Here is a 15,649-nt window from a genome sequence, read left to right on the forward strand (position 1 = left end):
GAGTAGCAGAGTGCCGGAGTGGTGAGGCGTAAGCTTTTTGTGCAGATTGTTTCCGCGCCGAAGCTGAGGGCGGCCGGAACGCAAGAATGCGGCGTGCGTGCGGGTGGCAGTGGTGCCGCGGCAGGGTGCGCGGGACGAAGCGCGGTGGGGGATGCGTCGCGGTGCGGGCCGCGGGGCAAGCGCGGGTTGGCGCGTGCCGCAGTAGCGTGGAGGCGCCGTGGCCGCTTGCCCGCCACGCTAGACCCAGCCGGCTACCGCGCCCGATGAGCGCGGACTCGCCGCGCACGGCCCTCACGCGCCGATCGCACTCGCGTGGTCAGTTTCCTGGTGGTTCCCGGTCGTCCAGTGCCAAACCGTCAGGTTCACGCGTTCAGTGCAACTTTTGGAGTTTCACAGACAAAGCGCGGGTGATTTAAGAGTGCCGGCTATCATTGTTGCGCCTCCCGCTTATTGTTACGAAACTCTGTCTTATTCTATCGCTCACTTACATAGGATTGTTTCTGCATTGCGAATTTATCATCAATGATCCCAATTAGTTTAACGACCCATTAAATTTTTGAAAAAAACGTTAAAAGTTTACAATTCAAAGTTTGCTGTGGGAGAATTTGTAGTAACGCTTAATAAAACAACTTCGTTATTAAACTTCGATAATACTTCCGCTAAACGACGATGTTCTTAACATGTAATATCTGTCATACCTTTAATAAACGACATTTGAGCAATTTGTTATATTAAATTTAGTTTTTGGCACCATTTGAAATGCCGCCAAGATATCGGTAGAAAGCACCATCTACCCACCGTTTAATGTCACCAAATGCTCCATTAAAGTAAAGATAGTCTTTACGTCATATATTACCTCATATTTTAAAATATCCGTTGTCCTTTTTATCATAATAGACACTAAAGTACTATTTGAATTATAATAACAATATTATAAGCATCTCAGATAAAATAAATGACACGAACTTGTATTAATTTAATATTCCACTTCGGATATGATTAATATTTCTCATAATATTAGTCTTGGCTTGGCGATGTCTTATTGTAATTATTTATTATTCAATGAAAATACACAAAATTCAAGTGAATATATATATCGTCGTCCACACATTAATTATTCTTAAAGTATATTATGAATTGAAAATCTCTTGTTATAATCTTTATATAAGGGACTAATTAAGTATGTTCAAAAGAGCATGAATATAACAGCAAACATAATTTAAAAAAAAAATTAATATCATTTTATTCTTATTGGTTGTTTCATAAAATCTTAATATAAAGCTCGAATCATAGATAGCTTTCGTTTCTTAAAAAGACATTGAACGTTCAATATTTGGAGCCATGCATGATATTACTATAATAACAAAAGTAATCAGTTCGCGTGTTTTCGTCTGTCAAATGTATCGAATACATACGAATTATTTTAATAAAAGAATAACCGAATTTTATTCTTCGCGGAATTTCTTCAACGAAAGCTCGTTTTGTTTTACTGTTTGTATAATCCTAGTGTTTTGAGAATGTAAAGATATATTACATCTACATGTATGTCCTATACATACGTATATGATTCAAGCAATACTTTAATATGTAAATTTTAAATTATTCGTTAAATGAATGATTGTACAATCACAATCGACAACATAACAGTAACTGCACTACGATATTGTCGTCGGACTATTTCGTAATTATTCCACTGAAGGTTCTGCCATTGTCTTGAGCTTTAAGACATTTCCAATCTCCAAAGTTCTCTAAAGATCTGAAATAAAACAATTTTCAATTGTTAACTGCGTGAACTAATTTCAACTTATTTTTATTTTATTTTAATTGCAATAAATACACAGCAAGTAAAATCTTTCTTATATACACTTAATTTTTACTGCTAGGTACAAACTTTATGATTTTAGCAAATATATTTTTATACGAGATTATTTTCTGGAACCGATTATTATAAGGTAAAAGATAATAAGTAAATAAATATACATCTGAAACTTCGTAAACACATCTGAAGCTAACTTTTTAAATTACAATTCACACCAACATTATGTGAATAAACTCTTCAAATTAAATCTATAGTACAAATAAACATTAATACATATCATGATTACACATACATACATAAGATAGGCTTAATTAAAATAATTATTTTATACAATTATGTTTATTATTTAGAAGTATATTGTAATAAATCGATAAAAAATAATAATATATTTAAGACACACGTAGAATAAATTAGGTAAGCAAATAAGTATTTGCTTATAGGAATTCACTTAAAAATAATTTATTTCGGTGGCTTTTTATTATTTTGCTTCACTTCAAAAATGTATTTTAAAAGCTAAATAGTGAAGAGAATTCAGTCTGTGCTCTTAATCCTCTTCCGGACTCTTATTTTAGTACACTTTTCACAGTTTCTACGAATTGCACCAAGTCATAAACAATATTGGTTCCTTATTGCTTTCACAGCTAAAATTCGATTTAGATTAAAGTATCCAATTACTACAATATTGTTATCGAATAAACATATTTTCACAATCACTTTATTAGAATTCATATTTAAATCACATTTCTTTTTGAATTGACTAAAGTCTTTGTTTAAGGGTTGAGTAATCTTTGAATGTTGAAATACGTCTTATTCGTTTACGGCTAGAGGCTATTGTTAATAATCACGCGTGTTAATTCAAATATAGCGATGTAAGTTGAGTATATTTTCATCGCATGTAAACATATTTGTATAGAGTAGTGTGGGAATTTTTAAAGTAAAAGAAACCCAAGCGCTGCGGTACAGTTTTCGTCTTTCCACTAGTGCTTTCTTTTAGAAACATAATGTCTCTTTGATAAAACAGAGTTCGGTCTACTTGGAATTTTCTGTGTGTAAGTCGTTCAATCTGAAAACGAGATTCTTTTGAAACACCCAAAAGTTTTATACGACAAATAATATTTTAAGATTCACAGTGCCAAATTTATTGATCATTCATTTGCACTTCATAAGAAGAAGGCTCTAAGAACTTAATGGTTGTCTAATTCACAAATGAAAACATTGTGAATTCTATGAACATTGTTTGTTCCAATATATGAAGAAGCAAGCTGCAAAGTTCTCTTCTCTTCTTTAGGAAAATTAAAATTTCCCTTATTAATATGCTAACGGATATTACTCCACCACTCTGCTCCAATGCAGGCAATGGAAAAATTTTATCCGACATCTATAGGTTTCCCGAAGATTTACTCCTAGATATAAGATGAATAATTATAAAATGCAATTCGGCACATGAAATCTAAGCGGTACTCGGTCGGGTTAAAACCTAAGTCTTTCACTAGGCAGACTTGGGTCAATCACTTACTCAAATTTGCCAATTTAATTTACATTAGATCCATAATATTATTTTAATACAAGAAACTAGTAAACAAAAAAAATAATGCGGTTTTAATGGAGAATAATATTTTTTTAATATAAAAATGAAAGAAAACTTATGGAAAACAGACCTTGTTATTCAAACGTTCCTAATAATTCCGCAAACATCGACGTTAGATGAATAGTAGAAAAGATTATTATTCTTTACGTTTGCTAAAATCAAAATCAAATTTCATCTAATTTCATCATAACACTTTCCCTTTCTACTAAATAGTATTACCGCTTTTGAATGACCTAATTATATGTTTGTTTGTCCAGAAAAATGGCATAATGAAATTTAGAGATATTGAGATCATGACTCGATACTTCATCTCGAACAATCATGCTATATGAATTCCACTTTAATGAAACATTATATTAACCATTCCTTACATCGTCAATGTGCCACTAACCTTGGGACTTAAGAATGTGTTATGTCCCTTGTGCCTGTAGTTAGCCTTCAAACCGGAACAAAAAATTGTAAGTAGTGCTGTTTAGCTGTAGAATGAGTAATAAGTGGGTCGTACCTACCCATAGGAGCTTTCCCTACCAATTAAAGTGTGGTCAGAGTATTATAAGCCAATATTCATTTCTAGATATAAACATAAATGTAGGTTATTCAAAATTAACAACTCAAATTGTAAGAAGATGTTTAAATAAAGATGATTTTGGCTTTGGAATACTAATAGGGCGTTTACGGCATTATGGAGTTCTCTTAACGATCTCCCTTGGACTTATCTATCGTAAAACTCACATTTTGCAATTTACCAAAAATTGTATGAAAAGAAATTTAAAAGGATATTCGTTTTGATTGCGTAAGGTCTTTATCAAAAACTTCAATCGTATATTTTTGCGAAAACATTTTAAGAAACGTTTTTTAAAAAGTCTTCTTACCACCAATTTGTATTCTTTATTGTTGTTGTTTTATGATTACAATTTCAAATCAACGTGTTTTTATATATAGACAAAGTATTCAAACATTTAGTTGAAAAATGTTTTTTAAAGAAAGAATCCACTAAAAACTATAAGTCTAAGTATGTGAAGGAACAAAAATGAAGAGCGTACAAACTACACAAAATAGATGAACGATTCAATATTTTATCAGCATTATCCTTTTCTTGCATTGCTCAGCTTTTTAAAAGCTTTTACTATAATGAAGCTTAAAACATTACGTAATTTCTAACATCGCCGCAAGAATATTGTGTATATGAGAACAATATTTTGAATTTATTTAAAGAAAAAGTCTTCATCATATTAATGTATTTCTTATTTATTTTATAATCTACTTATATATAAGAAATAACTTGGCTTTATTGATCAATATAGCTTTAATGTATTCAACCCACACATAAGCACGTACATAGAAAACACATTTTCATACATTGTCATTGTCTGTCTTATTCATCCTTAGAAACAGATATATAATATTACGATAATAATAATGATTGTTGTTAGTTAATATTTATTATCTGCTAATAATAATGGATATCCTCCTACATTAATGCTCTATTATGACAGGATTTTATATTCATTTAATCTTCAATCACTAATTAGTGATCGAATAATTTAATTTCATTTCTTAAAAATAACTAAAAAAAGTAAATACTTACAACGACATGAAGATAGGGATTTTTGATAATAATTAAGCCTTAGCCATAGGTTCATTATAAAAACCTTTCATATGTTTTCACTATGTGCCCCCAAACAGATATATTTTTCATTGAAATTCTCCTTTGAAGTATTTCTTAATATTTACCGTAAATATTAATATTTTGTGTAGACACTTTACACATATATAGAAAATAAAAAAATATATTCATAAAGTTTTATTATAATACTCAATATATATATGTATATATATAAATATATAAAACGTGATGTTTTAATTAAGATGAATATTCACTTTCTGAATATAATTTTTTATTTTCTTTTTTTGTAATCGCATTTATTACGATAAGTAATCCAATAAATTTAAAATAAAAGATTTTCAGCTTTAAACGTTTTTGCTTCAAAAAATATTTCATTCGTATAGACTGTAATTATATAAGAAGTGCAGTACAGATCATCCCTCCAGGTAATAACTCAACGATAACCTGTCAGAGCCAAATTCAATGAGCTCTCGGTTCCGAACATAGATAAGAGTTAACGCTTTACAAAACTTCCCTTGTTTCACTGTGATGTATTCTGAAATAACAAAGTGTTATTTAAATGTTTTTACGATTACAGAAAAACAAATTTATTAAACATTGTTAAAATAAAAAAACAGTTTTTCTCATCGTCGAATTATTTCGAGAAGCTTGATTAAATTCAGCTTTTCGTTTAAAATTATATTGTTAAATCGCCCATTTATATATTTACTTTCATTAAATAATTCTGGCTAAAGTCAGACAATTGTTTGTTTTAATACACTTTATTTGTATTTATGTAGGGCTTTAATGTAAATAAAAAGAAATAATTTTATTATAATACTCAATATTAAAACGATAAACTTTATACAATAATAACTTATTTCGTATGCCGCAAAACAACTACAAATAAAAGACAATAACGAAAAGTTTGATTTTTTTGCTTACGATAGCAGGCAGTCTAACTGTTTTGACTGCATTAATGTGTTGGCGAATGACGCAACTTTCAATTCCGAATACGAAATCGTATCCTCTATCAATTTTCTTTGCTCATTTTTTGTCTATCATTTTGAGATATTTTTAGTTACATATTTTCTTCTTTATTTTCAAAAAATAATATTATATTATACTTATCACATTTCCTATTGTGATCCAATGTTAATGTGTTAATATTATCCAAATAAATCGTACGCTGTTCGTTTCAGTCTAACAAGAATAAAAATGGTTACTTTACGTCAAATTATTATGAAAAAAAAATTAAATCTCTCTATTAGTAAAGTGAACCTTTGTTGTAAATTCGCTTGAAGGACACCTTATTTGTTGTACTCGTTCGCGTAATAAAATTTTAACACATCGTAAATCATAATGGGACTGCAGTGACAGCAACTGCATTGCGATCAGACAATTGATGTCGCATCACTGCATTATAAGGATAACATCAAGTTAATATACACGTGATCAAAAGTTACACATAATTAACACATAATTTTGCATATTCATCCAAAATTTATATCCAATAGCTATAGCAATAACTTTACACATAAGTCATTGTCTTAGTAGTTTTAAATAAGCAGCAAGCACTTAGTAACAGCCTGTGAATGTCTCACTGCTGGGCTAAGGCCTCATCTCCCTTTTTGAGGAGAAGTTTTGGAGCTTATTCCACCACGCTGTTCCGATGCGGGTTGGTGGAATACGCATGTGGCAGAATTTCAGTGAAATTAGACACATGTAGGTTTTCTCGCAATGTTTTCCTTTACCGTAAAGCACGTGATGAATTATAATCACAACTTAAGCATATGAAAATTCAGTGGTGCTTGCCCGGGTTTGAATCATCGGTTCAGATTCACGCGTTCTTACCACTGGGCCATCTCGGCTTCACTTAAATTTCGCTTCGGCAGCAAACACTGATAGGACATAATTAACAGCTTTACTTATAAATGTTGGTTAGCTAAATCATGCGTTGTCTTCTTCTATCGAATGTCAAATCAATAATGACAAAATGTGCTAAATTTAACTAAATACCCGCTAAAGTAAGTTTATATTTTAAAGACGATAATTAATTAAACGTAAAGCTTATAATAACATTATCAGATATAGTTTGACAACTATAATTAAAAAAAATCAATACAAATATCACACGATTATGTGTTTTTATAGATCCCAACTGATATGGAATTTTTCCTACTTTTTTTCTTTTCGTAATTAAAAAATATATACACAATAAATGTACCAGATATTTAGTTAATATATTTTTTCCAATTCTGTTCATGTCACCTCCAACTAACGAATGTGATAGAAATACATATAACTATAGTAAAATTGGAAACGTCTCATCATTATAAATATATTCCACATATATTTTTATAGAGTTAATACGAATATTTTATTGAGTACAAAAAAAAATATCACAGAACTAAAAATAAATCTTATTTTCTTTATTTTTATAAATTATCGCTTATAGTATGAAGAAGTTAATCAAATTAAATCAAAAGTATTTTATTTAAGTAAACAATAAAGCATTTTTGAACTGTAAATACTTTAACTTAACAATTTATTTGGATTTACTCTGGAATTGAAAATTTTAAATTAGTCGTAAACTACGTCTAGTGAAACCTCAATGTAATTCGCTTATACGACAAAGCACATCAAAGATTGTTATTATTTAAAGACAAATTGCCTACGTGTCACTTTTATACCTAGTTTAATAACATATATACCTCGGATAACCAGTTTATGTAAAAATCTATTGATTCTTAAAATCAATATTAAAGGAATTCCAACATTTGGTCGAAGTAATTTATCGATTCGGTAGTAAAATATTACTTTATTACCAACTCAGAAATTTAACAAAAATAATTAAATAATTATATGTCGATCAATGGAGACAGGTCGCCGAAACAATACACTGAAAAAAAAACTCAACGTGTTGGATACAAAGAATGTGGAAGGTTAAAAAAAATGAAGACAAAAGCTATTTTTCCCATAGAAAAATGTACGGCTTAAAGTCTATCTTAAATTTAAATAAGAGCATCAATTAATAAAAAGTAAATTCTGAAGTCTTGCATTAAATTAACATTTAATTCAAAACTTTATTAGTATGCTTAATAATTATTATTTTATTAAGTTACGCCACGAATAAATATTACTTTAAATAAAATTATGAAAAAGCACAATATAGAAATATTGCTCAAAATTGGACGAAGAACGACATATATTAAAGTTGAACTTGAAAATAAAATAATAATTTTTAATCGGTTATAATTATATTATTATATAATAATAAATCTTTTATAAAATATGCGAATCTTGTTACACAATAACTTCAAATGGTATCAAAAAGAATTGTCTAAGGAACAAGCAAATATGAAACATCAGAAGTTTCTCTACAAACAAATTCTAAGTTGATTACGGCATTTACTTCGTACACGAAAGAAATAGAACACACCGAAGTTCGGATTCCTGTTGCGAATGATTTTTAACTTTTATGTTCTCACTTGTCTTTTATATTTCTGTTATAATTATTTATTTTTAATATTACATTTTGTTAAGATTTATAAAAAAAAAAACAATTAACATTTAGGATTTCCACTGCGGTTACGGTTACAATCAAATGTGTTTAAAATTTGAATGTAACTGGGCTGACTTGTTACACATATTTAACGATATAAATTTACTTTCTTTTTTTTTAATGGATGAGTGTGTATGGTGTGTTTGCTATTAAAAAATATATTATCATTATATGCAAGAACACTTGGGAATCGATGTTAATAAGCTTGATACATATCGATAACACTACAAAGGTGAAGTATCATCAGATACGCGAGTATCGACCTTGTCCCGGTTCTAGCGTTCCCAATTTCCGATTCTTAGGGAAAAATCCTCATTAAAAGCTTTGTGTAAGGATATCACATATAAGTAAGTCCATAGTTAATCAAAATAAGTGTTCGGAAACAAGACATAAATGAATACAGGAAGAAGACGTCAAAGGACACCGCGATAGTCGAAAATGTAAAAAATAGCGTTATAAAAATTTTATTCAGTTTCTGCAAAACTATTTTAATTAATTTAAACTTTATTTTACAACCGTTTTTACAAACGTTACATAGTGTTAACTTTTTAGGTCTACTCATATCTGAAATATTTATTGAATACACAAACATACACTGACATATCATTTATTTTATTTCAAACGTGACCTGCGAAAATGATTGAAAAATGTTATCAGAGATTTCTTAAAAATACAAGTAAAGTGAAATAATACATGTACTTTTAAAATAGTTAGCCCTGACTGACTATAAACGCACAGCCCAAACTAAGGCGAGAAAGCTGAAATTATGAACATAAATATGTGATATAACGTACGAATCCGAAACGAAGAAGATGGGGCGAAACTTTGAACGAATTTTACCGGTACGAAGTCGGGACTGGAGCTAGTATTATATAAACGAGCTGAAATTAATAATTTGTAAGCACAGTGGCAGTGGCAGTATCGAAATCGTAATTTGCAACACGATACAGGAAATGTGCTGACAATATATTTAAACCGAATTGAAAAATTACTTTGATTAAAAATACAGTGAACAAGTTTAATATCATATCGACCAATCAGTTCTGATCTCGTATATTGGATAGTTCTTGCTAAAGAATATGCAAGCGATAACGAAATAAATTTCTGACGAGGCTAGTAGGTACATTTTGCATGAAAATCGTGCAGTAAAAATCTATATTGTCCGCTACAAATATCTTGAAATAGAATGGAACATATCTTGATTATCACATTTACATTTTTTTAATGTACTTGATTATTTGCTTTCTATTCGCTTTCTATTTTCCTTTCCATTTAAGAATACTTTAAGCGTTAATAATGTTGTTGTTATACGCAATGAGTCATTGTTAGGTTCAATGATGTTATATTCAATTTCGCAAACGACTAGACTATAAAATCTCCCCCAAAGGATCGCATTCCCATGAAACTACCCGTATATTTATGTACTTCATTCCTATGAAGCAGTATTTTTCCCAACAATTCTCTTGCCTACCTTGGAAACGTGCCAAAGTGAGTGGAACCTTAGGGCAGTATTCTATAGGCCCGACATAACTATGATCTACTATCACAAGAACTTTAAAGTAACATTTTCAGTCGCGTATTTTGTTGTATAGAACTGTTACTAGGTGCTCTCCGTTTATTAAAGTTAAAGAAACATCCCGTAAATGTCCCACTGCTGGGCTAGTCAAATAAGAAGAATAAGAAGAAGGGTCGGAGCGTGTTCCACTAATGCGGTTTTATGACACACGTGTGACAGATTTTTACTCGACACAGGTGGCACATGCAGGCTCCACTCCCTCACTATGGTTTTCTTCATCGCCTAACACGAGATAAGTCATAAACACAAATTATGCACACGAAGTTTCTGCGGTGCTTGCCTCGGTTTGAACCTGCAATCATCGGCTAATATTCACGTGTTCTAACCACCAGGACCGCTTTCATTCTTAATCATTAACGGACTTTTTTATACTCGATACTTACGTACTTAACCGATGAATAGTTAAACAATGCTGTGGCTCCATCTTTTGATCGTCAAATCAATAATGATAGAAAGTGAGGTCAGTGTTTAATTAAACAGCCACTAAACAACGTTTATAAGTAAGGCCGTAACTTGTTAGTAGTAAATTAAAATGATAGCCGATATTATTTCAATGCAGACATCAGCGACTCTCCTGGAAACCTTTTTTTAGTTTAAAATAATAAAGAGGTATAATACAAAGTTCGAAAAAAACATTTTTTTTTCTGTTACACATAATCAACTTGCTAGAGTAATTGTAAAGAATTAATACGATTGTATTTTGTATACATAAGTATGTATACAAAATTTATTGCATTGCAACAACCTTATAATTGACTATCCATTTTCATTAGCGACATAAAATCGTTATATATATAGTCGTGTAAAATTTTAATATTAAACTAAAATTTTTGAATTCTTGAAATTGTTTTCGGAACGATAAATATTATTGAAGATTTCAGGTTCGTCTTACTGTACCTAATGTGATATGATATATTCTATAAATTATAGACAATAGAAATAATGAAGATATCAAGGAAAATTCGAAAGCATGTATTATCTTAAGCACCACGACGTTCTTATGCGTTGATGGAAGTGAGGAGTCTAACTTGAGATTCGTTGCACTCAGTCTGTGTTTAAACGCGTTGTAGGTCGCACGTGCCCTAGCTACGTGAACGATTCTTCCGCAGTTATATGTAGGTGATAGTATAAAGTGGATCGAAATTATATACTTTAAAGTATCTACTTATTTTAATTTAATTTCGAAAGAAAGTTTCTCTTAGTTTTGGTTATTTGCGTAGTATTTAATAGAACTTATTAAAAATAATTACAATAGTTACATATACTAGAAACATAAGAAAAATGTTAAATATGAATTGCTCAACGTCCGAGCACTAACTTAAAAATTAACTTATTTTAACAATTAAGAATTCAGATTGTAATAATAAAACTAATTTTTTCCGTTGTTACAATACGGAATATGTATAAAAATGTAATAATAAAATAAATATTTATAATTAAAAATTTAAACATAATAAACGTTCCTTTGTGAGCTTTTAGTTAAACACTGATTTCGCTCTTTTTGTTATTATTCTATTTGACATTAGAAAGAATAACATAATACGTATAATAAGAATAACACAATAATAGACATAACACTGCTTAACTAAAGACCCTCTTAGCATCATTTATAATTAAAACGGTAGTAATATTTTATTAGTTATGAAAAAAATACAAAACGATATTTTCAATTGCCAAGAAAGAAAATATAATATAAAATCCATAATATTATATGCCATAGCGGTTACACTTACGAGTTTCGAAGATCGATGCTATCCCATGAGATCGCCACGACAAAATATAAGTAGGTATGTATTTATTAAAAATAAGATTTCTTCTCCTCTACTCTTCATACGATACTATTTCTTTTATGCAAAACTAATAAAAAATAAAGATTATCTTGTATAAAATGATATTTAAACTAGCATTTTTGTCGGAATTTAGACATAACTTATAAACTTGCTAGATTTGTATTATTACTTACATTAAATATTTACTATTTAAAGATGAACACTTCCCGTTTATTGAATGAACGAAGAACGATTTAAATATTACAAGATAACTGAAAGCCTAACCGTTGCTATATGTTTAACCTTCAAGCCGAGTACGACGTACACTCGGTGGGAATAAGTACATCACGAAGATATTCACTAAATTGCATCACGGTTCTTGAACGTGTACACTATTATACTATTTAAGAATAATTTAAATAACTTTATAAAATACCTAAAAGTTTTGTATAAAAACCACCATGAATGTTACCTCCAATAAGATCCACTGGTTTATTTATAAAAGTTACGTCTGTGCTTATGAACTTAAATATATTAACTATTCAAGATGTGAGCAGTTTTCAAAACATTTTTATACGACACTGAACCTTTACTTACGCTGGCTTTTTAAAACTTATTACAAGTAATTCTTGGGGCTCTGTTGTTGTACAAAATAAGTCATACGTTTTATGCTTCCGCTTTCATACCCCTTACCTCATAAATGAGTCGAGATCGTCCAGTGTTTAGAACACGTGAAACTTATCCGATGATTGCGGGTCGAGACAGCACTACTGAATTTTCATATTGCTAATTTGTATTTTTGCAACATGGTTTACTAGCTAGCTATATTTAATCTTTTACCCTATAAATATTTTTATATAATTATCTTTATTTATTATTTTTATTTAAGATAGTTTGATGGATTTTTTATTTAATTGCATATATAAAAATAATACTAAAAGTTGAATCTATGGTAATAATGTATTTTTAATAACTTTTACAATTATTTATATTTATAAAAATAGTATATGAGCATATGTGTCTGTCAGTCAAATGCTAATAATTGTGTTATTGTAGAGTGGTAGAAAACCATCTCCTTTCTTTTCTTTATTTTGTATGTAAAGTTAACCCCAACAACTACATACATAGTTGTCAAAATTATTAGTAGTAAAAAAAATATCGTAAACTTCCCAGATAGGTAGATATTGAATTCTAAACAAATATCGTATTTGTCAAAGCATTGTGTGTCGTTGTGCTGCGGTGTAAAAGATAAGTGAGGCAGAGATATTACGGGATTATTACGGGCACAAGGGATATAGCAGAGCTGTCAGCGCTTTGGCTATGGGGTGTAACTAATGCGTGTAACTTTGCCAAAGCCACTGGGCAGTTATAACTACTCGCCGTAAGATATCTGCGCTTCAGCTCTCTCATACCTTGTTTGACGAGCCGGTTGGCGTGGTTGGTAGATACTTGCCTTTCACAACGAAGGTTGTGGGTTTTCACATTTCCACCCAGGCATTTGTGTGCATGAACATGTCTGCTTGTCCTGAGTGTGGGTGTAATTATCTATATAAGTATGTATTTACAAAAGAAAAGTGTAAATGTAGTATACTTATCAGTTGTCTGGTTTCCATAGTACAAGCTCTGCTTAACTTGGAATCAGTTGGCCTTGTGTGAATAATGTCCCAGGATATTGGTACAGTCTAATTGCAAAAAAACTTTAAATAAGAGCTTTCATTACGTCATTCGACAGATTGTTGAAAATTTTAGTTAAGATTATTCACTATAATAACGTACAACAAAACTTTTTAATACTTATTATATACATGTTAAAAAAAGTTTATGTCATTATAACTAAATACTTTTTTTGAAATATGAGGATAACATTAACTGTTTAAAGTTTTGAATTGCCCTTAAATAAATTATCTTAATAATAAAAATAAAGATACTTATGAGATTCATTACACGTATATTGTTTTGCTTGTAAGTTTTTACGTTCAATATAATTTACATTCCATTAAAATATAATAGAATGTAAAACAAAATAGATTTTATATAAATAGAAAACAGAAAAGAATATTTGAAATTCAAACCACGTTTCATCCGCTGGCGAAATTAAAATAAATACTAGAATTCTGAATATATGTCTTCCAACAAAAGGACACGTATGCAAAACTTCGTGAAGATTCATCACACCATACGACAACATAACGTGCATATAATATACACGTTACTGAGAACATTTTCTAGTTATTATATTTTTATTCGGAACGCAGAATTAATTTGAACAAGAATTATAAGTTTATATATTATTATAATAGAGTTCTTATATAATTAAGTTAAGTTTAAGAAAATATTTAATGGATTAACTGCATTGCTATTCTGTAAGAACTTTGTATCTAACTCGGGAAATATTATAAACCGACTAACGGAGATAATTTTGACGCAAGTATCCTTAAAAATATATAATTATTATGGTCTATGCCACTTATCCGATTCTGATAATTAACGATCGTGTGCCGCGCGAAGTTCGAGCTTGTTCTTACATCATTACCAGTGTGCGCATTTAGACAAACACGAGTTTGACGAATTAATTTAATTGAAAAGATCAATTTGTATAAAGGTAACAGATTACAAGACAGCTCTCGCGAGAAATTATAGACCAACGGTAAGGGCATAGACAATTGCTTTTTAATTTGTCAATCTTTTCGATAACACTACTGACAGCGGGACTTCGCTTAGAATATTTATGTAGCGATATTGGTAGAATATTTGATGTATACGCAAATATAACAAAGTGAATCATGAACTTAACCCACAAGTACTCAAATATTTGGTTATGCAAAAGACAATGAACGCAGGAAGAGTCCACCTACAGTTCCTATATTAATTTAATTTAATCTAAGCAGCTTTTTTTAGTTCTTTTATCATTAGATTCGTTGAACAATCAAATCAAATAATTAGATGTCGACGCTTGATTTTATCAACAACAATACTAATTATCATGATCAGCTTTTATTTGTTTATTTAAAAAAAAATTAAGTACGACCTAATAATATTTCATCGCATCGCATAAGGTCTTTTCTTGACAACTTTTGAAGGTTATTAAACCACGCGGTTACAAATAATGCAATATATAATTTTGTTTATGTGATAATAATTTAATTTAAATGCTTGAAAATAATTAATCACTTTTAAAATGGTATTTTTATTACACTACAAATTATAGCATATTTAATTATGAGAAAAAAAAAATAATACAGATCGTAATAAAAATAGCTACATTACAAATCACGGCCACATGGAATAATCGCAAGAATACTAGCAATATTTTTTTCGTTAAATCGCAATTCTGATTCTCTGGGCGTAAAATGAACCATCTCTCCTGTCAGCTGCAGTGGAGGCAATGAGGCGGGTGTTACATTTTTTTAATTTTTTGCGCTATTATTGCAAGGTCTATATACAAGTATTGCAAAAGGCACAAAGATATAATATGAAATAAGAGACGAATGTTTTCACCCCTTGCTCCCTTCGGTATTTTTTACCGCGGCTCTCCTTAACGCCATTTCCTTCACACAAGACATATGTACGTCTATCGTCCTACATTAAAGCCTGTATTCTTATTCTTAGATAATTAGAAGCAGCCAATCAGATGTCTCTTGCTGTCAAGACTAATTTCAAAAGTCTCAATAATGTAAAAGAAAATCGTGGGGGAAAAGGAAAGTAAATTTATAAATTTTACTTCAA

The 15,649-nt window shown here is 30.2% G+C and overlaps 1 protein-coding gene across 1 annotated transcript in view; it reads left to right on the forward strand.

The window, feature by feature from the left end:
* The first annotated feature begins 219 nt into the window (after positions 1-219).
* LOC126780339 (potassium voltage-gated channel protein Shaker) overlaps positions 220-15,649 on the forward strand; it is a 132,720-nt gene continuing 117,290 nt past the window's right edge. Inside the window, exon 1 of the mRNA XM_050504727.1 lies at positions 220-315. The gene's annotated coding sequence lies outside the window, so the exon portion shown is untranslated. The remainder of the gene's footprint in view (positions 316-15,649) is intronic.

This window comes from Nymphalis io, chromosome Z (assembly GCF_905147045.1).
Source record: "Nymphalis io chromosome Z, ilAglIoxx1.1, whole genome shotgun sequence".
Taxonomy (NCBI): Eukaryota; Metazoa; Arthropoda; class Insecta; order Lepidoptera; family Nymphalidae; genus Nymphalis; species Nymphalis io.